Here is a 23,763-nt window from a genome sequence, read left to right as displayed (position 1 = left end):
GAGCTCCTCAGCCTCTCTTCCAGAATGTGTTCAGCTGTTAGAAAACTTAGATACAATGGTGAGTACCCACCTGTAGCTGTTTGATGAGACTTTTTATAACCAAACACAAGAAATGTAAGCCAATGATTCAGAAAATTACCAGCACGGTTTTAGGAATTGAGATAATCGATAGTAATTAGACAGATAGATTCACCGTCATGAATTGAATTGATTAGCTCTTTCAGTGACCATTTATGGCAGAAATAGCAATGGTCTCTACTGTGTAACAGAGAAAGATGAAAGAAAATGTTAATGCTTTGGAGGACTTAAAAGAAATCCTTTAGCCCCTGTTCACTGAAAATGATATTAGGGTGACGGTGATTACAAGCAGTCCATCTACATGCCTTTGAAGAACCAAGCCCTTGGAGGATTCGTTTCCCCAGAAAGCATGAGGACATCTGTGCCTGATTGAATGAATGCGTTGTTGCCTATTATTCAAAGATTATTTCCCTTTCCCATTGAAAGGGCATAATAGCTAGCCAGGTGACAAGGATTTACAAAGTTATTCGTAACAGTGCAAAGTCTCCCTGACCTACAGATGAGCACACAATTCAGTTTTCACTCACACACTAACAGTATGAAGTGTTACCAATGACTGAAAAGCTGGCCCAGCCTGTACTCACTCCCTTTCATGATATCTCCCTGGACTCCCTCTCACGCCTGTATTTCATCTCTCTGCCAGCTCCAAGATTTCTCTGTTTTTATTAGGTTTGCCTTTCCAATCTATGCCATAAACTTTCATCTCATGGGTTGATCCAAATTCCCTTTTTCTCTTGATTCCAAACAGCATAGTGAAGGGAAAGACAAATTCCTTTACATCAGGTTTTGTTGCCTTTTTATGTGACACAGTGCTTTGTTGTGAGCAGCACCTCAGGACCCTAAGGACACAAAGGTTACAATGGAACTCTCCAAAGGAGAGCTGCTGGCAGGGGAGCAGGCAGGTCTGCCTGCCTTTGTTCTTGGTCTTTAGCTCCCACATCTTTTTCTGATTCAACCATGAGCTGGTTCACCAACAAATCAGAAAACAACCTAACAAAACCACTGAATATTTTTCTGTGGCTTAGCTCCCTAAACTGGCTCATTATGAGGTTGCAGAAGAGTTGAAAAAAGGGAGATGGGGGAGTCTGCTGCCAGAGACAGCCCAGGGGTAGGAGCACCTTGCCATCGGACAGGCTCACCCAACTTTGCACTTGGAACATAATGCCCAGTCCCTTTGGTTTTAGAAGAATAAACCCTCATGTATTAATAAAGTTTGTGCTAACACAGATTTTACAACAGATTTTACGTGTGATTAAACTGTTTCATTTAACTATTGCATTAAGCTATTTAGAATGCTCAGGTTTCATCTGAAACTATGGCACCTAGTTACAACTTATATACGGTGTCGATAACTTTCATAGGAATTTGTGTGAGTTGCTAAACTTTATCACAAAACTCAGTGACTCACAGAGATACTCAGTAGTTCCCTGGATCAGCTTCATAATGTTCATTTATTAACCAAAAGCATGGAGAATACCATCCACTTTCAAATACAAAGTTTTCTCCCCACTGCAAAATATCAATTTCTCAAAATGGAATAAACATGTCAAGACAAGATTAAACTTTGATATACATATTTTTCAGGGAGCACCAGTCTTCTTTGATGAGAAACAATATGGCTAAGTCTTTCATTTTCTTATATAAGTAACCTTATTAAGGACTTGCTCTAACTTACCTGGAAAGATTTACCATGCTTTCCAAAAACCCTGAATCAGGTTCAAAATTGTTGGGTTTTACTTTCTTCAGAGAGGATCTTCTGCAAGATTTTTTGTATTCAGCAAGTAGTTAGAGCTTTCAGTCATAAAGAATAAGGGACATATATTTTTAATAGGTTCATCATGTAATAATTACCCCTATAACCAAAGCAACCGTCAGCCCAGCCTGAAGAGAGGCAACAATACAGAATATCTGGCAATCTGTAATGTGTGACTGCAAAAAATATTCATATTGCTTTCCATGTGGCTTGAGTATGCAAAATGCAATGACAGGGAGAGCAACAATGCCCATCAAATTTCTAGTGTTTCTGCTCCTAGGTTGGTCAGGAACTGAAAGAGGCACCTTTACATTCACGAGCTTTCCGAACAGCAGCTTGAGACTTTAGGCTTGTTCTCACTACCGTTATTGATAATGAAATTACTCTTGATTTCCATGTGTTTCAAAGTTCAGTTTGCCTTACTGATTTCAGAAAGTTTGTTCCTGACTTCTGCTTTTGTGGCTAAGAGGCAAACAAATGCAATCAATGTTATTGCCTTTTACTCTTCTTGCCTCATACAGCTTACACTTTTTCTTTATTTGTGTGTACAGAAGTCTGGAGAGCTGTTCAAAGACAGAAAATGTTTCCAGACAAGTCTGAGGCAAAGAAGGAAATAATAAACATCAAAAACTATACAATGTCAGTATGATCATTTCATACCATCAGTCCAGACTTCACTGCACTTCCAGACACTTTTACATCTGTGCCAGCTGACAGCATTTCAGTGAAGTTAGATTGTTTATTGGACCTCCAGCTGTTCTGTCAGAGTAAGTAGGAAGAAAATGATAAAATTGTATCTAATTCTTTATATATTAAACATTAATTATTTTTCACAGTTAATGTTCTTTTCAGCTCTAATCTGACTAACGGAGAAGTATTTTATTTCCAAGGGAGCCACTGTATGCAAAATGCAACTATTGAAACACTTTTGTCCTCTAAGTCCTACAGTGGGTGTGCTTATGCATTTTGTTGCATACAGGTGACAGTGTATAAAATAAGATTTGATGGTAATTCTTCCTAAAACACAAGTCATGCACTTCTACATTTTGCTGATTTTTTATGCCCTTGAGAAGGCACTGGCAGCTACACAGGTTGTAGGCATAGATCTAAAGGTCACAGATGACAGCTGGATACTTACTACTTTCATCCTCAGTTGCAAATTACTGCTTAACTGCCATTTTTGCCTTTGAAAATATTCCCCTTAAGTGTTTTCCTGAATCAGAGTCTATGTGTGGTCTTGCTCACTTCATACTGTACAGGGTGAAGTCTGGAGTTAAAAGCTTTGCAGGATTAAGAAAACAGCTGTTTCCTGGCACACCAGCTCCTTTTCTTTGCTGTCTGTAACTTCAGTGAAGATACCAAAATGTTACTTTGTTCCAAGAGATAACAGAGATTAAAAATGATATAAGAAAACCCTTTCAGGACAGTGCAGGGATAGATGCATTCATGCTGCTGATGGGGAATTGCAGGGAACAGAAACTTTACCAGAATCAAAGGAGTCTTAATGTTCTGATAGTCTTGCTAGGGCAATAAACAGAGTTCATATTAGTCAGCTGTCAGGGACTGATCTTTGTCAATTACAAAAATTATGAGCGACAGAACATCACTGCAGTGAGCAACCGTTGAGGTTGTGACATTCCTACAGCCTGTGCTTGTTACTTCTACTTACTTTATCAGCTCCTGAGAGCTGGTGGGTCGGAAAGCCCTAGGGACTCCTGTTCACTTTCATAGTTCAGATATTAAATAGATATGACTAGAATATCAGAATAATCTATTCATGGATAAAGATCTGGTAACAATATTGGTAATAAGCAAATATATTTGGTGAAGAAAGGACAAGACTGAAAAAATTATTCCTGTAGCAACAAAAAAAATTATTCCCTGCTTCTGAAGACAGTCTTTTAGATGTACTTCACGGATGCCTAATAGCACTTCCTTATCCATTACTGCCATTATTCTTTTCCTGATCATACACTGACAATCTCATCTCCTTCTCTTTCTCCACATTCTACTGTGAGGACAATTGGGCATTTTAGACCCCTTTGCACTTCTCAAAGCCATCAAATAGTCACAAAAGGCTTGTCTCTGTTTCTTATTAATTAATCATGCACAAACTTCATCACATACTTGAGATTTTCATGGCCAAAACATCTGTATTCTACTCATCTTGTGGTTTAATCTGCAGTGTGTTCATACAAGCAGGACAAACTGCATCTTCCTGTTCTGAACTGCAGTTCCAGAGTTGAATGTGAGGTTATTTCCTCTTTCTTCCCCAGCCCCAAAAACATGTTCGTATTTTTGGGGGTTTGCCTTGTGCCAGGCCGAGTATTACTTAAAGCAGTGAACAATTAGCAGGCACAAAACGCAACTAGATGAGCAAAACAACATTTTGGACCTCAGTTTTGCAAAAGATGGAGTGGTTTGTACTGTATTAAGGTGTGAATCTTCCGCATTTGGGATTTAGGCATATAATGTTTGCCTGCTTTCTATCTAGCAAAGTCTGTTGTGGAGCTACTTCTTTGTCCCTTTTAAAGCCTTAATATAGAAAACATTCTCTTACAATGAAGCCAGTACCTGCAGAAGCAAAAGTTGCCCTCTCCTATGCAGCATTAAAGGAGGACAGAAAAGTCCTTATCTCACCTTCCATTTTCTTTGCAGTCTGGGTCTACGGCCTTATGGTACAAACATCCGATATGGAGCAAAGACTATGGGTTTTCCTGAATCTTAGATACCCTATTCCTATGGCAAGATGATAGACTGCTACTAGGAGTTCAGACAGACTCCTATGCTATCATTCCCTATTGTTTATTGCTAATGTTGTTGAACTTAATGCTTCAAAGTTTTGAATCTTGTTAGTATTACACAGTATCCTCACCCGGTCTGCAGAGACATTAACTCTTTCAGGAAAATGCCTACACAATTTAGTCCTTACTTTGTACAAATCAGAGCATACAGGTTGTCAAGATTAGCCAACAGCTGAACAGCATTTTGCACATTTATGTCCATTGTTGAACTTCAAAGTGTTTGTAATTATGTCTTTTCAAACTCAAGAAAGCTGTGGAGAAGGTAATAGAAAACTGTATCACTGTAGTTCCTCATTGTATAAGAATCAAGGACATAAAAAGAAAGATCAGGTAATTGCCCTGAAATGATTGTTTCATCAATGCCTCAAATACGAAAACTTTCAGTTAAAGTTATGAAAATAACACAAAATTATGCCCATAGGAAGGTAATGGCATGTAACAGGGAAAAAAATACACTGTCACAACTATAACTATAGCAGCATTTTGCAGCAAAATTGCTGTTTTATAGGTATGATATTATTCAACAACAACAACAACAAAATTCAAGCTACTTCTAAATGTCATTCAGCATAAAACTGTACTGAAAACCACAGTATAAAAAGCCAAGAATGTGGTTCTGTTTGTGTCACTAACTTGAACATAAGGGAGGATTCAGCTTCAGATAAAGACACTGTCATTGAGGTGGCTTTGTGTGGGCATCTGCATATAAGCTAAATGTTCAAGCCCCCCACTGACAGAGATCTAGTCAAAGGAATCACGGTGACTCAGCTAGCACTTCAATAGACACATCGACACCAGCATTCGATCAACTGAATTGCTGCCTTAACTGTGTCGACAAACTGCATTTAGTTGCCTAAACATAACAATCTCATACTGGTTTGGGTGCATTACAACATCCCCCCAGCATCTGCTCACACCTTCAAAGAACCCAGGTCTTTGTTCATCCAACACAGAGGGCTCAAATACTTACTATAAGGTGCTTCAAGTGGCATGAGTTTCCCATATTTAGAGAACTGCTTTTGTTTCTTATAACTTTATTCATTGAAATAGGAGTCATGTTTTATTCAGTTTAATGTTCGTGCTTCAGTTTGTTCAGACAGATCTTTCTCCACTAATCCTGTGAGGGACTTTGATAGGTTTTTCCCTAGGCACCAAACTTTTAGGCGTAAGTATCTTCACTGTGAATAAAAGAACTCATGGTAAAATCACAGAAATATGTCCACCAGATTTTATACTTATAAGGGTTTATTTTAATGCTCATTGCATTAAAATAAGAGTAATTTATGTTATAACCCTTCTTGCTAATACAAGTACATGAACATGTAATAGATATAAGACCAATGGTGACATACCTCGAAGAAAAGCACAGTATGAAATCCATATTTAATACTGGAAGAAACCAAAAATAATGAATCATACCGCAGAACTACATTACGACTCCTCTGAAGGGTATGGACATTACATTCATTGTACACATTCACTTCCTCTCTTTTGTTTTATTCATTACACCTCTTAGTCAGAGACAAATTACAAATGATATCAAATCAGTGCTGACATCTGGCCATTAAGAGGTCTGCATCAGTAATACAGGAGAAACTCTCATCTGGGATAACAACATGAATGTCTAGCAGAAATGATGTATTGAACTTGATTTTTAGATTGCAACATTAGTAACAGGTATATTCAGTTCAGAATCTGATTCCCCCTGACCTGAGGATGCAGCCAAGGCCTCTCCAGGACTCTGGCTCACTATCATAGTACAGTTCCTGCTTGCACTACAAGCTGGACAGACTCAGAAACCAGCTGGAGGAACAATGGTAATGTAACTTATTTTCCTTGCAGTAGCTGTGACCTCATGGAGTGATCATACTGATAATTAAGGTACTTCTTGAGTTACCTTGAATCATCCATGTGAGCTGACCTTCCCTATCGCTCTGAGACCTGCACAGAGGCCAGCCACGTCGTGTTTCTTGGGTTTTAGGCAGGAACTTGTTAGAAGTCAGTCTACTGGTCTCCATCCTTTCTGAGCTGTTTGCAGGGGCCACACTGGAAGGGCATGTGTTGCAGAAGGACTAAAAGTCAGGAAAAAAGAGCTATGGAACAGCTGTTAGTTGGCAGTTGCACAGCTTGATGTATTTTGACCATTCTAAATGTACCTGAAAAGACACACAGTAATTCCTACACACTTTGACTCTTTAGACAATTACCTCTAAAAGCACTTCTACTGTCAAGCTGCTAGATATTGTTAAGCTTCTATTACATTTCTTTAGATACTCAGACATCAGTGTGGCTTTAAAAAGCCTTAAGGATTTTTTCAGAGTCTTTGTGTTTCCTAATGAATAGAAATATTGCTGTATAATGACATCACTGTTATCAGCTACAATCTTACCCTTAGCCAAGGAAACACCTTTTTTTAAAAAAAATAATAATAATTCATGTTTCTGATACCATTCTGTCAGATTCTAATTAGGCAAACAAATGAAATTCCAATTATGAAATCTCTGACAAAACTATAATAAACTTGACATATTACAGAGATGACTCTTCTCCTCTGAATATAGTCCAGGTATATATATATATGTGTGTATATATATATATACACACTGCCTTTTTCAAGATCCTGTCAGACTCTTTGCTAAGAAATACTCATGCAAAGATTCTCCTCTTCATTATATTTCCACTTTATCACCAAGCAGTCTATCTTCCCCCCTTTCATACTTGTCTTAACAACACTGTTACTTGCATGTATGGCAAAGTGACATTAGGAAAGTGATTTGTGTGTTTCTAGGATGTTTTAAGGAAATTAAAGTGCTGAAAAGAAGAAAAACGAGCTATGAAAAGCTGGTGTCAAGGTCCCGAGAGCAGAGCACTGGTAGGATTTAATTGCTCTGACCAACTGTATACTCAGTAAACAATAATGAGTTGTCTTTTTCTTTTGCGATATTTAGGCATTTCTGGATTACAGTAGTTAGCAACATATATACATGTACATCTTCTCCCTTGAAATATTTTTGCTGGTCTGGCACCACAGTGAATTCTTCTTGATGGCCTCTCTAAACATGATTTTTATATTCATTCTAATGAGGAAAATTGTTTTGCCCTATTTCACGTTGTCTGTCATTTCTCCATTATGCAGTGCCGGTTACACAATAGCATTTTTTCATGCCAATATATTTTTCAGATGCAAATAGGTAGAATACAGATGAAGGTAGAAAGGATGCCTTTTGTGAAATGCACAAACTTCTCACTGCCTTCTCTTTTCATCAAAACTATTAGTCTTCCAATTAGCCCAAGAGTAACAATTTCTGTGCATCGTGCTCATTTTCTATTCTTTTGCATTTCTATTTTTCATTTTTATTTCACTTCAACTACTTGACATTTCTACAGTCTTAGGGTTTTGTTGTTTTTTTTCAAATTCAATGCATATGCTACACTTGTTTTTTTGCTTGAAGCTTTCTCAATCCAGTTTAATTTTTTTACAAGCAAAAGATATTGACATTGCCTTAGCTTCCCAGGCTCATGTATTTGCCAGAAGTTCCCCACCAGAGTTTTGCAGATTTGCCTCTGTATAGGATTTGTGAATCCCCCACTTCAGAAGCACAAGCAACACTTCTTTTCTCATCTAAAAATATGTAACATCTCTGGGGCAACTCTACCAATCTATAGAGAAAGAAAATAGAATAAGGATGGTATGCCATGATTTCAGTATCTTTTACATCAGTGTAGCAGACAAAAAAAAGGAAGAGCCAATGATTTATGTCCTTGTAGCTGTAGTACTGCTTTTCTATGCCACATATTGACTGTATTCAAAGCCTAGTTGGTGGTAGGAATGGCAAGTATTTGTTTGAAAATGAAAAGTGATTGCATTATTCACTCATGTACTTTTGTTTTGCTTCATATAGGTTCAAGTGTTCTTATCCTGTATTAATCACTGTATTATTCTGGTATACGTTAAGCCTGGAGATTACATACATGCCACTTGCTTTTCAGTCAGAAGTCTAGAGCAGAATTAGATGCCTTACCTGATCATCTTTTTTGCAGAAAAGTGTTAAAATATGTATGGTGGTATTTTAGAAAGGGGAACATCTGAAAAGCATGGTGTGCAATTAGAGCAGAGTATGATCGTGTTTGAAATCCTGTTAGTTCTCAGATGAGATTACCAGTTTGTGATTAGTTTGTGTGATGATCTGTGGACAGGAACATTATGTTCTACAGGATTTGTGTTGTGTCTTTTGCTTTGTACAAAGAATGATAAAATTGGGGAATATTTTCCCCCTTATTTTGTCATATATCTTTCATCTGAGGAAACAGCAAGTGGTGCTGTCAGCTCTATTAATAACATCACAAATCTAGCTGACATGCATTAAAAAAATTCTCATGGTCTCCTGTGACAATATTCTGAAATCTTCAAAAGAGTTTCCATTTCCCTTACAATTGAGGGGGATGAAGCCTAATTGACTGCAATTGTTTATCCTTTTGTGGCTACTGGTGCCCAAGAGAATGAGAACCAGTAGATAATGAAGATTAAATAATAGTGATGGAAATATAAATAGTGTTATAATAAGAACAAGAAGGAATACTTCAGGGTAAGGAAAGAAGAAAAGGAAAGAAAGAGGAAGAGAAAAATGCTAGAGGCAGGATAGGTGATTCAAGAGAAAAGCTTAAGGGAGATGGGAAGAATTTGAGATAGAAGATAGTGCAGGGAAAGCCTGGAAAGACAGTGTTAGGACAAATTCCCAAGAAGTGGAGAAGGTGTCTATGTTGTTGAACCTACAGTCAAATTTGCAGTGACCACTACATTATCAATGTAATGTAATCAAAAGCAGTGATTCAAAACAAAAATAATAGGAACATCCTATAACTATACTTTGCCAGCACACATAAGCCATGGCTGTATAACCAGAGGAACCGGGGTAGGAGTAGGAAGAATCAAGGCTATATCTGAAAAATAAATAATCTAAACAGACAGAAAAAGAGCATCTTGGGATTCCTTTATTACAAGTTGGGATGTGAAATGTTATGAGATTAAATAGCTTGCCTACATTCATTTTAATTTATTTCTTATGGCAAACCTTTATTAAGCATTTTGATCAGCCTTACCAAAATCCCAGTGTTCTCCCTCTTTCTTGAGCTAAATCCCCTAAATTCTAGGAAACAGGAGAAATGAGAAGATGAGAAGATCAAAAAGAAATTTAAAATTAAGATAGAAAGCCACATAGAAAAGAGAATGGATCATTAGGCAAGAACTCAGATATTAAATATACATACTCTTTTATATAAGAATGGGATGTTGCCAGTTCCAACCAGTCACACACTTGCACAGGGCAGAACCTCTTCCTGCGCACGCTGGTGATAACTGTAGCACATGTGGGATGATGCTACCAGTGCCAAAAATGCAGCTACTGCTTTTACTAAGGAACCCTGAAAAACTACTTCCAAAATTGCGTGGTAGGAGCTCACAGGAATTGAAAAGAGGGAAAAGAGCATTACGATATTTTTTGTATCCTGCCTACCAGAAATTCTATATGGAGAAAAGCAGAGAATAGCAAACTGGGCAAATCTATCTAGCAAGCTGGTAGGTAGAAATGCTGGAGTGTCTGTGTGAATTCAGAAGTCCTCTCTAGTCAATTGCCAGACATTTTCCTTTTGCTGGATTGTGGGTAGCAAAAACCAATTATATGTTGCTGGGAGTATTTTCTGTAAACGAAAGTGCCTGATTACCTTTCTAAGAAACTTCAAATCTCTTGAAACCCTATAACAGAATTTCACATTTTACATGAGAAAATACAGACTCTAAGAGTCATGGTCTAGCTTGGTCTATATATTTCACAGTCTTTATCCATTATCTGTTATATTTTCCATGTAGCCTTTTTTAGAAGGCTGAATGGCATTTTCATACCAGCTCACATTGGTGACCCATGTAATTGCCTTTAGTCTTTTATGTTACATGAAAATCCATCTTCTGGGCTGCATGATGACAGAAAAGCAGCTTTGTTTCCCATCGTTTCTAACAACCTTTACTAGAAAGAAATCACTAACAGGTATTCTGCAGATTACTGATTTACTCAGCCAAAAAAGAAATAAGAAACACCAACCTTAAGCTGCCTCTTTTCACATAAAAGAGCTTTATTATCAGCTCTGAAATGGATGTGTCTGCACTCATAATAAAGTTTGATAAAATACAGTCTTACTGACCTGAACAAAGCTTTTGCTGTTTTTCCTGTTCATCATTCATAGTGATATCTGTAGAGAACATAAGGCTTTCTGCATTTTTAAATGAAAGCTCTTTCTACAGATAACAACACTGCAGCTATCTGCATGACTTGTCCATACAGTTACATTATTTTAACATATTCAATCTATTTTATATTGACTTATTTGCTATGAAGGATGGGATTTTTAATCATTTGCTCTGAAGGACCTCTCCTGCTCTTTGCAGGTAACGAAACACCCACGAAGAGCAGCATGCCTAGAGACAGCCAACAGCATGAATTCAGTGCATCGGGGTCCTTGGAACAAGTATCTTGGAACAACTCTGCCAACCAGGTTATTGAGGATTGACTAGATAGCAGGAGAGCTGTTATATTTGGTTGCTTATCTGCTGTTGTCTGCAGTGCAGGACTTGCAAAGATGTCTTTCATTCTGAGGCTTAACACATTAAATATCACCTTATCTGAAGATATTTGAGGGTGTAGAGCCTCTTGCATAGAATAAATGTCTCGTCTAAAAATAGCATTACATTTCTGCATAGTCCTTCATTTTGTGTTGCTCTACTTCATACATAAATTAAGGCACAAAGAAAAGCTAAAGGTCGGTCTTCACACTGACAGAGGGAAGAAAACACAAAGCTTAAAAAGAAAATCCTCTGACATTCCTACTCAAAATCACCCCAGTATGTCCAAATATTGCATTGAATAGAAGGTGGCAGAAGGTATCCTTCAAAGACTTAGATAGAAAACAGAAAAAAAATGAAAGCTGGAATGTCTTGCTGAATAACAGATATAACAGCATAGATTAAAGCTGCAGTATCTCACTGAATATTCACTTTCATTCTGTGGGTTTTAAATAAGGCCTTTAACCCACGATTCCTCTATGATTAAATCTCCTTTAGTGTATATTCACTGAATCTCTTAAATTACTACTCCCTAACATTTTATGAAACTAATGGATTGCTAAGAAAAAATTATTAGTCTAGCAAATTAAAGGAGAAGTAACAAGCACCACCATGGGCTGTATCAAACACCACTATGGATTAGCAATGACAAAGCACTGGACCACAACAGCCTGCTTGCCTGTATCTCAACAGTGAGGAACTGGATCATTTAACCCACCACAGTCCTTTGCAAGTCACAAAAGCTTTGTGTTACTCGTGTCTCAAAACAGTTCCCGGCTACATATACTTTTTAACACCAAGCATTTGAACTGGATCCTCACATATAAGCAATACCTAATACTGTGCTGTGAAGTCATCATTTGCAAGTGTCCATAGCTGCCCTCCCAGTTCTCCTAAAGCTCACTCTAGTAAGGAGGCTTTTCCCTGCATACCTTTAATTTTCACTGTTTTCATAGTGATGCTTATCTCCATTTTAGTCATAGCTATATTTACATCTGAAAGTTGTGCCCATTTAACAGTGGAAGAGGAAAACATGTGGCAAGGCCATAAGTCACTGAAGCTGGAGGATGGACTTCTGACTGGCTTGCTGAAGTTGACTGGGAAATTTTCTGGACTGTCATAGCAATGCAGAAACACAGGGTTAAGGTGAAGTGCATTTCTTTAAGATATAGCACTGATGTCTTACCATCACTGTGAATGAAACGAGGACTTACTTCCTTTCCAGTCTATTATTTGTCCCTTCCTTTGAAAGAACTGGAGCTGTTAACGATGCTAATAAGATTTTTTTCACTCCACAATGGGGATAGAGAAGACAACATTAAAAATATTTAAGAGTTTCATTTCTATGATTACAATGGTTTGCTGTATTGAGGGCAGCCAGACTTTGAGAGAAAGGAAGAGAAAGGAAGGGAAGAGAAAGGGGAATATAAGGAAATTTCTGGGCTTTTGAGGATCTGTAGAAAAGACACTTACCCAGATGCAATTTATAAAGATTATGTTTATAAAATTTGAGGATTATGTTTATAAAATTTTGGACAAAATAATACTGCAAAAGAACTTACAGACAGAACACACTTGCAGTTCCAGGATGTATGGTCTTTCCAATTAAAAGCCTTGCTAAATCATAAATTAATTGGAAAGATGAAACTTGCAACACATTCCTAAAAAATTACAGTTATATTGCAGATATCTCCAGCCTAGGAGAAAGAAGGTAATTTAATGAATTGCCATTATCTTAGCCACATTCTCTTTCAATATATTTCTGTTTGCAGTAGTGGATAGGCTTAAGATAGAGTTTAATTTTTTAATGACTCTATTTTTATTTTTATTTCTAAAATTGTGACATCTGTGTCCTTGGCCATTTATAAGGAAACCATAAAACATTTTTCTCTTCAGCATGTATATTTTTCATTGATTAGTGGAACCAGTATGTACAGCTCAAGGTATGTTTCCCATAATGAAATTACTAACATCGTGTTGGGGAAGCAAGGTTTGACTTTTTTCAGCTTTTTTTTTTCCTGAAATCATATCTAATTTCTTCCAGATGTTTGGTATACTAATGGAGAAAAGGAGAAGTGTAGTAAAAGAAAATAAAACCAAATTAAATTTTGCACGTCATTGCTTTAAAACAATTTCAACAACTGCTATGTTCTTTATGAAGGCTTTAAATTCCATTTTAGCACTTTTATAATCACTTATGCCAAGGCAAAGGGTATGCAAAATGTGATGAAAATATGCTATGAAACAATCTTACAGGTCTGCAAATGATACTTTGGCCACTCTACTGCTACTTTGCTGTAATTTCTATCCCCTTGTCCAACCTCCATCCTCTATCTCAACAGGTAAAATGCATGGAATAAAAGACAATGTATGGTACCAATACTGGCTAAAATTTTCAGGAAGGAGTTACAAAAAATGTTGATTTCCAAGAGAGGATGTAAAGTTTATCTCTAATAAGCCTAAACCGAACATGTAATTCAAATGCTATTTTGTAGTATGATGCAAAATGCATTTGTATATATAGATCTACAGTAAAAGACAGAAGGCAAATTTTGTAGGGACAGACTAGCTTTGTAGTAATCGTGATATACTGTGATTAATCAGTTCCTGATTTCCTAAATTAATGTCAAAACTGTATCGTTGATTTGAATGATGCTACTCATACTTGACAAGGCGGTGTATGAAAAGATAAGAATGACATCCAGCAATAACTAATCTTTATATTGCGTTGAATTGCATCAGTGTCTATGAGCCTTTACAACACTGGATGTAGGGGAGTGAAGGCAGTGGGGTGATCAGCACTGATAACATGAGCTGTGGCCTGGCCTCAGCGGCAGTGGGTTGATTGACATGGACGATGTGCAGCTGTAGCTCGTTCCTGCTAAGTCATTAAATAGCCCTGAGGGTTGGGGCAAAGGCAGTTGGATGGAGGAGGAGCAGTGTGGTCTGACCTCTGGGGGAAGGAGATACAGCACAGACAGTAGAATGTTACCCAGGGCAAAGCCTTGTTGCAGCCTACCAGTTTGATTGTGCTGCAATAACTGGAGACTTACTTATTGTATTATTTTAATGTAGAATGCTTGAACAATTCCAGTACAGTGTTCATATGCAGTGCTTTCATGTTTTCTACAGGTTCCTGAATCTGGCCAAGACTTTACATCTACAATATCCATCAATCTATTTAATTAGGAAGCAAAAAAATCACATCTGTAGTGTGCAATGATAAGTGTCTTTATGGACCAAAAGCTTTTAAGATTTAGAATAATGATGAGAGAAATGCCCTTACCTAAAGCTTAGGGTACCTCAGGACAACTGAAATACATTAAATAAGTACTAAGTAGGCAATTATGTTTGAAATAAACTATTGATATAAAACAGCAATGGTCAATCAGATCATTCTCTTGGATGAGCTTTTGTGATAACTAGAATGATGCCTCCAGAGCCTATTGCAAATCATAATGCCAAGCTCTGCAGAACTACAATTAACCTATATTGATAAGCAGAAGTTTTTATCAGTTGATGTAAGGGATATTAGACATCCACATTTCACAGAAAAAATGTTTATTTACTATTTAATACACTTGTTAGACTTGTTTACCTAGAAGTAATTTTACTGAACTCTGCAAGAAAAGCAGTAGGTGGGAATGTAAGTCGTCAACATCTGTTTGAGCAGAATCATTAGCTAATGTCTTGCAAAACAAAATGAAAATGTATGTAGATGTTAAACATGAAAAGATGAGTTTATAGTCAAAACACTAGAAATTACTACATCCAAGTTTTTGGCAGGGTTTGGATTTTCACTACAGAGCCAGATGATAATTTGCTGCATTCTGTAATGCAAGTTACCCTACACGGAGGAGCAGATACCAAAGTGTAAGCAAGGCCTCACTGGACGTGTTAAAACTGTTTAAACCCCACCTCTTAAAAACTCATTTACAACAGGGAGCTAAATTTGCACAGATGTGAATCAAGTATGTTGTATACTTAATTATATCAGCCTTTCTTATGGACCAGAGAGGCCTTGGTTAGCTTTTTGATCCATTTGTGAGTGAAACCTTTTGTGAGATGAAACCATTTTAGTGGAATAACTAGTGTTTGGTACTAGTCATCCCAGAGGGTAAAGGAGAACAGACAGAATCTATCCCAAGAGTACCAAGCTTCCAACTCATACCCTGAGGTAAGAAACTTGGTTTCATACTGGGATGCTGAAGATCAGCACTTCTGAGACACCCAATGCCCATCTGAAGCACATGAATAAGAGTCACAATGAGGGAGCCATAGTTCCGTAACCCAGGCAATGATATTGCAAGGCTGTCTTTCCCTATCTGAATCCTCAGCTTCAATTGAAAGTTTGACATGGTATGTGATTCTTGTCATTCTGTTAAGTGCAGTATGATTTAATCTGCGAAGGTGATTAGAAATGCACCTAAAAGTAACCTGAGAGACACTGGTCTCCTGTGTTTGCAGTGTTTTCGAATACCTGATGACAGGGGTGTTCATTTTCAGTAAACAAACAAACAAAAAGGTTAGTGGATTTCTGTAAAACTAAATCCAGGTTTTGGCTGGGAGAGCAGCAGGAAGTAAGTTACCAAACAACAACAATAGTCTTTCAATGAACATATTCAGCTTTCCACATAATTTCAGCCTAATTAAAATATAAAGCAAACTAAAATACAGTTTATTATATGACTTGATTTTACACATTTCATATTAAATGTCAACATTTTTTTTTCTCAGAAAAAAAACCAGTAAAATGTGCAGTGAAAGGATAGTTCTTAATGTTATTTTGCTTTTGCAGAAATGGCCAAATGCCAAATTTGAATGGGTATGCTTTATATGTAAAACTTATCATGCAGTCCTAATTAAAATTTACTGAAGCTTTCAGCTTCATTTAAAAGAGTTAATCTTCTGAATACTTTTCATTTTCTTTTGGCTGCATTATATCTAAGGAGAAACTATTATACTTTCTTAAATTAAATAAGATGGACTTATTTTTAAAACATCAGGAAATAAACGCCAAATTTTTGTTTCTCATGAAAACAAATCTATGCACTTTTGACAGGATTTTTTTAGTGACAGAAGCTTTGCCTTCTGTAAATATTCAATATCAGAAGGTGGAAAACCAAAAAGTATTTCAAAAAAGTCAGTATTTAATTATTTCTTCTCATTGGTAGAATGTAAGTGTTTTTACATATGAGTACATCTTGCTGGGATGGATACTGAAAGTAACCAATTTGACCACATATATAAAGTAACTAAGTCTGTTTCTGTCTTTTACTGTATTAATTTAAAAAGCTATTAAGTGTGTACTAGTGCTAAAGTGGTTAACTGTGGGTAAATTTTATAAGAAATACATTGATCTCTTGATTCTACTAGGTGAACAATAGCTGGCAAGACAGCAGATTTTTAGAGGGTGTTAGACCATTTTTATTGAGTATTCTGTCGATATTATATATATATCGCATATATGTCTATTATTGTATACAATTTATATGAAGATAATGAATGCTTAATAATAATAGAGTAATACAATGTAATGAGTAATAGAATGAACAAACAAAATAATGTTACAGTGCATCTCCTCAGCAGGAATGTGCATTCTGTCACCAGGAACACAAAGCACAAGATACAAAATATTCACTATATTGGATTTCTAGGGAATTGCAAAAGAAATGTAAGAGGGAATGTTTATTCTACAAGGCATTTCATGTTCTGAAAGACTGTTCACTGTCCGGGAAAGTAAAACATCTAAGGAATGAGCTAAAGCAGTCATGGCATTGGTAGTGCCAAAAGAGGTTATACCAGTCCGAGTCTTAGTGGAACTCCTCCTTGTTGATCTTCTTTAAATATATATTAATGATGCAATTAGGGTTTTAATGATGTTAAGTAAGAGTGGGCTGTGAAGTCTGATGATGATGTAAGACCAAGAGCACTCACTAATAAAAGATAATTTCAGTATATTATGCAGAAAGTACCGGGTGATCTTGCAGAATGGAGAAACAGGAAAGGGAATAAATGTGAAAACTGGTAACAAGCATTTCTGTTCTATGTTAAGAATTGGAAATGGTTGTTAAAAGTCATGGCTTTGAAGTATCAATATAATATAACACTAAAATAGCAAATATGATCTTTGAATGTATCAGGAAGGTATATCCAGCAGATATGAAGCAAATGTTTGATGACGATGCCTCCTGCTTCGTCCCACCACTTTACTATGGTCTGCCATATTTTAAAAAAATGGATTCAAACTGAAACAAGTTCAAAGGCAGCTATATGAAAAGCCTATAATTCAAAGGGAGAAGAGAGGTTACATTTTTTTAGTATAGCAAAACAAAGGCTGCCAGGAAATATGCCTAATGTCTGTAAGTATCCTAATGGTAAATAAAAAAGTGGTAAAAAAGTTCTTTAAAAGGTAATGTTGTCACAGGAATATACATACACATATATATATATATATATATCTCAATTGATTATGCACACATGTAGGCTGGAAATCAGAAAAATGTGCCTTAAAGCAGAAAGTTTTTAAACAGCTTTCATAAACAAGTGGAAACAGAAACCTAATCGCTTCTACAGTTTATAAAGGAGATTATCACCTTTGGCCACTTGTGTACCAAGAGATTGGACTCAGTGGCCTGGGAAGTGCTTTCTTACCTCACTATGTTTATACAGTATCTAAGCCACAGCCTTAAACATTAGGGTTAAAGTTACAATGATTAGCTATGTTCTTCTAGCATAAATGCACTGTACAGTGTAAAGGTCAGCTTTCTCAGAGTGAGTTCCTTGGCATCCACAGTCAATAGTATAATGAATTTCCCTTCATTTCTACAACCTGAATCAATTCTCCTAAATTCTTAGCAATTGGGTATTTTGGACGAGATTTTCTCACCTGCTAGAAAAAAAAAATAAATATTTCTCAGAGTCTTCAATGTCTACACAGCTATACAACATAGGTATTGCACTCCCGAGTCAGTCCTGCACTGTGAAGACAAAAGTCAGACTGTCTGAGGGACAGTGTTCCACCTTAGCACAGATAACAGAAATAGAATTTCTGCAATGCTATCTATTTGCAAGAGAAGCAGCTTTTATTTGCTCAACATCTTTGGATCAAACTGGCTCTATATGCAACTAAACGTGTTGCCTTTTTCCCTCTGGCTAATGATTTTTCATCTTTGCCATTAAAAATGAAACTCAATTTTTTTTTCTAGCTAGGCTGCTACCAACAGGACCCTGTTTTAGGGAAAATCCTTCTTCATTTACATCTAGAGTGTCAGTGGAATTTTGCCTTTTAATACAAATAGGGAGCATTATGTTTCAAAGATACCCACCCATTTTACTCCAGCTGAAGTAAATTTGGGGGTGGGTGTTTGGAGGCCTCGAAAACAACAGCTCTGTTAATGATGGTGAGACAGAAGGGAACCCATATCATGCTCCCACATCTGCATCAGCTCCCCACTTCTATCAGCAGGTTGTTGAACACATTTATTTTTTCTCTCTGAATTCAAATGTGACTAAATATAGAGCAGATCTGCTGAATAGGAAGGTGCATTTTTACATAATATCTTTTCAGAACTGAATAAAGGTCAAAATCTGACTTACATTGCACGAAATTAATTCAAAGGAGATCATTTAGGACAGAATTCAGCCCCAAGCCTCTGTAAGACTACAATTACAGATGGCTTTTTCAGAAACAAAAGAACACATTACAATGTCCTTCACATACATCTTATAAAACTGTTCCAAAGTGAACCCAGATGTAATTAATGTTAGATATTAAATATTTATTGCAGAGGAATCACAAAATCATAATGTCATCATAATGAGGCTAAAATAAATTAATTAACTTGAGATGAGATTGAAAGCTACATATACAGCTGGGTACCTTTCAAGGACTACTCCCAGTTGTAGAGAGCTTCATGGAGCTACAGTCAATGAGGCGTAGTATAAAAATTATACCGAAGCGATACCATGGTCAACAAATATCTAGCATAAACCTCAGGATTTCCTCATTTTAACTGATTGATTTTGGCCTGAATGGACCATTCCAAAACCTGCTGATTACTAAGACATAAAGGACTGGCATGCTCTTCATTTCCTGAAAACCCTTTCCGCTCCCAGCACACACACATGAACACTCATACTGCAATGGCCTGAATCCAGGCTGTGAATGATGTATAACAGAAAGAGCAATCAAATTCCTCTAAAACCATTAAAGTCACATTTTCATTGTGAAATACACAATACCCCTATGACCAATTATCCCGACTGCCATGAACACATAACAGTAATACAGTGAGATTGGTTCAAAATTAATTTATACTGGGCTTCTTCAATCAGTCGGCGCAGCGCTGAAGCTAAGAGATGTTCCATACTGTAATGCAGTATTACAGAAGAAGAGTATGACACAGCTACATTGATTTTATCTTCACTACCTTTTCTACTTAACACCCGACTACATGCGGTATATAAAACCAAATGCAATTATGAGTCTTTAGAGTTAGCAGCTGGACATGGCAGAAAGTATTAGCAAGCACTCTTGCCCTTTAGGAGACCAGCATGTGGAAGAAAATCAATTATTATAAAGTTTTGGATGGTTTCCCAGATACACTGCAGAAATTGATAAACACTTAAGAATTTTTCAACCAAAAGAGGACAGGTGTCAGAGGAAAGAGGAGACCCATTATGGTACTTATACCACATTTTACGGCAGTGCATCATCACAGTGGTGGCTTAATCTAAAAGCATGGTGTTATTCAATGTCTGCCACCGTCTGTAGATTCATCAATTCCAAGGTCAGGAGCAACCTCTGCAAACACAAAATCTGACCTGCTCTTGAGCACGAGACATAGGATGCCCTGGATGCAGTCTGACCTGTTCAACAATCCCACCCACTATTAACCTGCCAATTTTTCCTGCTTGGGAAACATCCACAGCTTTCTTCTTATCTGAGTTTGTTTCATTTTAACATCTTGCCACCAGACCTTGCCAATTATTTTGGTTTAGTTTCCAGCTTTGTAAGGACCTGTAGATTGTGAAGAAGTCACCTCTTAATCTTGAGAAACAACTAATTACTTGCTAAATTTAATGAGATTAAATTTTATAAGCTACTAGAATTTTGCACTGTATGGGTTTATTTCCTGATAGGATTATCCCAAGGATTATCATGTAGCCTCTCTAAACTATTTATTGGTCTGCAGCCCCAGATATGATCATGGTAGTCTGAAGCAGTAATATTCAAAGGTGACATAACTTCCTTATTTCTGTACAAATATTCCTAGCAATAATATCACAGTTCATGCTTATCTGAGCTTTACAGTCAAGGCTTCTTGGAACAGAAAAGTTTTCCTCCTTTGCTAGAAATAATATCCTTTCATGCAAGGCCTATGGCTTTATGCTTGGCCATAGGTAAATTCAGCTGTTGTTTGCACCTAGCTTGCTAGCCACTCTTGATCACCTTGCATCAAAGACTTACCTTTCTATTATTCACTACACTCACATTTTTCATCTTCAACTTTGTCAGTATCATTGCGTATTTTCTTCTAAGCATCGAAAAAGAATATTAAATATAATAGAGTCAAATACTGATCCTCATGGAGCTTGTAGACAAATCTGAAGAATTATGATTCTTCATTTATAGTAATATTTTAAGACCTTTCAGTTGCCCAGGTTTTAATCAATTCAGTATGTGCCACGTTGATTTTATTTCTTAATCAACGTGTCATGTGCTACCAAATGAAATGTCTTAGAGAAGGCTAAGTGTGTTCCATCAATTTTATTACCTTTATAAACAAAACAGGATTGCTGTATCATATGTTTCATTGTTCTGCCTGAAATCATTATCAGGCTGACAAATCTATAATTACATTTTTTTGTTGTTTATATTGGTACAGAATTGGATCTCCTGTTTACTTCTGGGCCTACCAAAATGCTTCAAATGTTGAAATTCGGTGTTGAAACTCAAGCCTAACATTTCAAGTAGAACATCAGTCAGCTCTGTTAGAAGTCTTGGATGCAAATTTCTTGGACTTGCTTATTTTAAAATCTTTGCTTTGTTTAATCTTTGTTTAACAGATACCTACATTTTTTGAACTGAAAGATTTTTATTCTTATACCATGCTAGAGTCAACGCTACAAACAACTGAAATGTTGGTATGAGACTGTACAGTAGTGCAACGTCTTCTTTATCACAAGATACAGAACATGTCCCAGATGTGGTCCTGAAGGGCAAACACCCCTTCCCGCAGCCATCAGTATGCTCTGATAGGCCTTATCATCTGCCTGTTTCCTAAAGCAGCAACTGTAGTATTTCATTTAACAAATACTCCTCTGTTCTATTATTATTAAAATGTTCCTATTCCCATCTGGCTTTGGACCAGTACTAGACAATGAATCTCTTGTCATAATCTACATCAAAACATCTTATTGTCTTGACATTTCCCAGACTCTTTTTGTCCTTCAGCTTTTCCCATTATTCCTCTGTATCTCGTAGTTTTCTTTGTAATATATAGTATGAACTGACCAAATCCATCTTTTTAAAATGCACCTTTGAAAGACAGCAACGAGTGAAGTATGCTTCCTGTCCACTTTAGTTTAATCTAAAACTATTCAGAACATATCATCCTGATTGAGAAAAAAGTTCTTTTTACTAAAATAACCATATAATCTTTTTATTTACATTAACTGTGGGTAGTACTTACTTATAATCCATGAATATGTAAAATATTCATTTTTCTTTAAAACATCAGGAAGTGAGTATATTGATACAAACTTAAAATAATTTTAAGTGTTAAAATTTGCAATGAAAATTTCAGGTTTGCCTTCCAAAATTATTTTCATATGGAAGTCTAAAAAAAATATTGAAAAGTCAAAATATTGTCAAACCCTTTCAATTATGCTGAAAAAAATTCTTTATAACCTGAAATTAATATTCAGAAGGTTGTGACTGTTCATTTCACCTAAAATACACATACATACATTCACATGAACAGGATTAAGCATATATTCATTGACAAAAATTAGTCTCAAATTCAGACCTTGCAATGGACTTGAATGTTTTCATTCTTGTAGTTCATTGCTTAGAATAGCTGATTCTGTAGTAATGGAAGGATCTGCTAAAAGAGAAGTTGCTAGAGAATCAAACCGTCATTTGCAATCTTAAACCTTTATTAACAGTTCATGCTAATTACTGCAGTCATTTTCTTCATACTCTCTTTCTTTATAAAGAGAGTAAAGTTCTTTTTACAATTCTTTATCTGTTCTGTTTGTCAAAGCCCCCGAGACATCTAGAAGATTCTTCAAACAGAGCTTTAAATTTTCATGATTATTTAGAGACTGTAATCTAACCTGTTTCATATTAATATTTATTTTGTGCAGTTTGTAGTCCTTTTGTCTCCTGGTCTCTGAATACACACTGTAAACCACCCATGAAACTGGATGTTGTTTACACTGTAAGCTGGCTATCAGCCACATCTTGTACCCATTTTCTCTAAGTACAAGTTTTGCTCCAGATCCTAATATGCCAAGAGCACAGTGCTTGCTGGTAGGGGTGGGGATGGGGAGAAGGCAGAATAGTGGCCTGTTGTTGCAGTACCTGTCTTATCCATCAGGCAAGGCGATTTTATTTTCCTTATTGCTCAAGTATGCTACACCCCTGCCTTCAGCTTTGCATTACTGTTCAACGTTAGTTGATTTATAATAGGAAATAATGTTCATTTTTCAAGTTGCCTATGTGACAGGGCACCAGATGTGGCAGGGCACAACTGAATGAAAAAAAGAAATATCACAGAGCTCTCTTCGACCGAGTAGACAGGCCATCTATATGAAACAACAGCCCTCGGTCTGTATTTTGCTCATGGGAACCTAACACAACAGTGGAGGCCAAGGTAACCCTGACTAACCTGGGCAAAGCAACACCCTTCCAACTGTGATCTTTAAGCCCCAAAGCTGATATTTTTCATATATGCTGTATTTATTTGTATAAATAAGAGTGAAAAATCTCAGCTCAATATATATACTCACCGCAACCATATCAGTTAGCCAGAGTCATGGCCAAATCATTGTGAAATCGGTGTTATGTTGGAGAATGCTTTTTGGTGATGGTGGTGGTGTTTACTTCTTTGTTTTAATGAAGTCCTGTGTGTTTTCTTCATGAAATGTGTGATGCAGCCAAAGGTGTGGTAGGGCATCTGAGGTCTGAATCTGTGGCCCACCCTACCACCCCTGCTATAGGACTGTGCCTCCACGCACATGTAGGGTCACATAGCAGCAGACAGCACCACTGAAATGCTATAGAACATCCCCCCACTCATCCCAAGCAGATGCTGTAGGACCAGATTGTTGCTTTTGGCACAGCTGTGAGTAAGTAAGGTTGCCCCTGCATCCACCACCAGCATCTTCCCCCTAAAAATAACAGTTCCAGGGGAAGCTGCCACTCAGCAGTGTCATTCCCACTCCTCTGAGCTGCATAGATGCAGCCACGCTCACCCACTGACACCATGGAGAGTGGAAAGTGATTC

The sequence above is a fragment of the Falco biarmicus genome, chromosome 6 (genome assembly GCF_023638135.1).
Source record: "Falco biarmicus isolate bFalBia1 chromosome 6, bFalBia1.pri, whole genome shotgun sequence".
Classification (NCBI taxonomy): domain Eukaryota; kingdom Metazoa; phylum Chordata; class Aves; order Falconiformes; family Falconidae; genus Falco; species Falco biarmicus.
The sequence above is the reverse complement of the archived record's forward strand: the minus strand, read 5'-3'. Positions refer to the sequence as shown.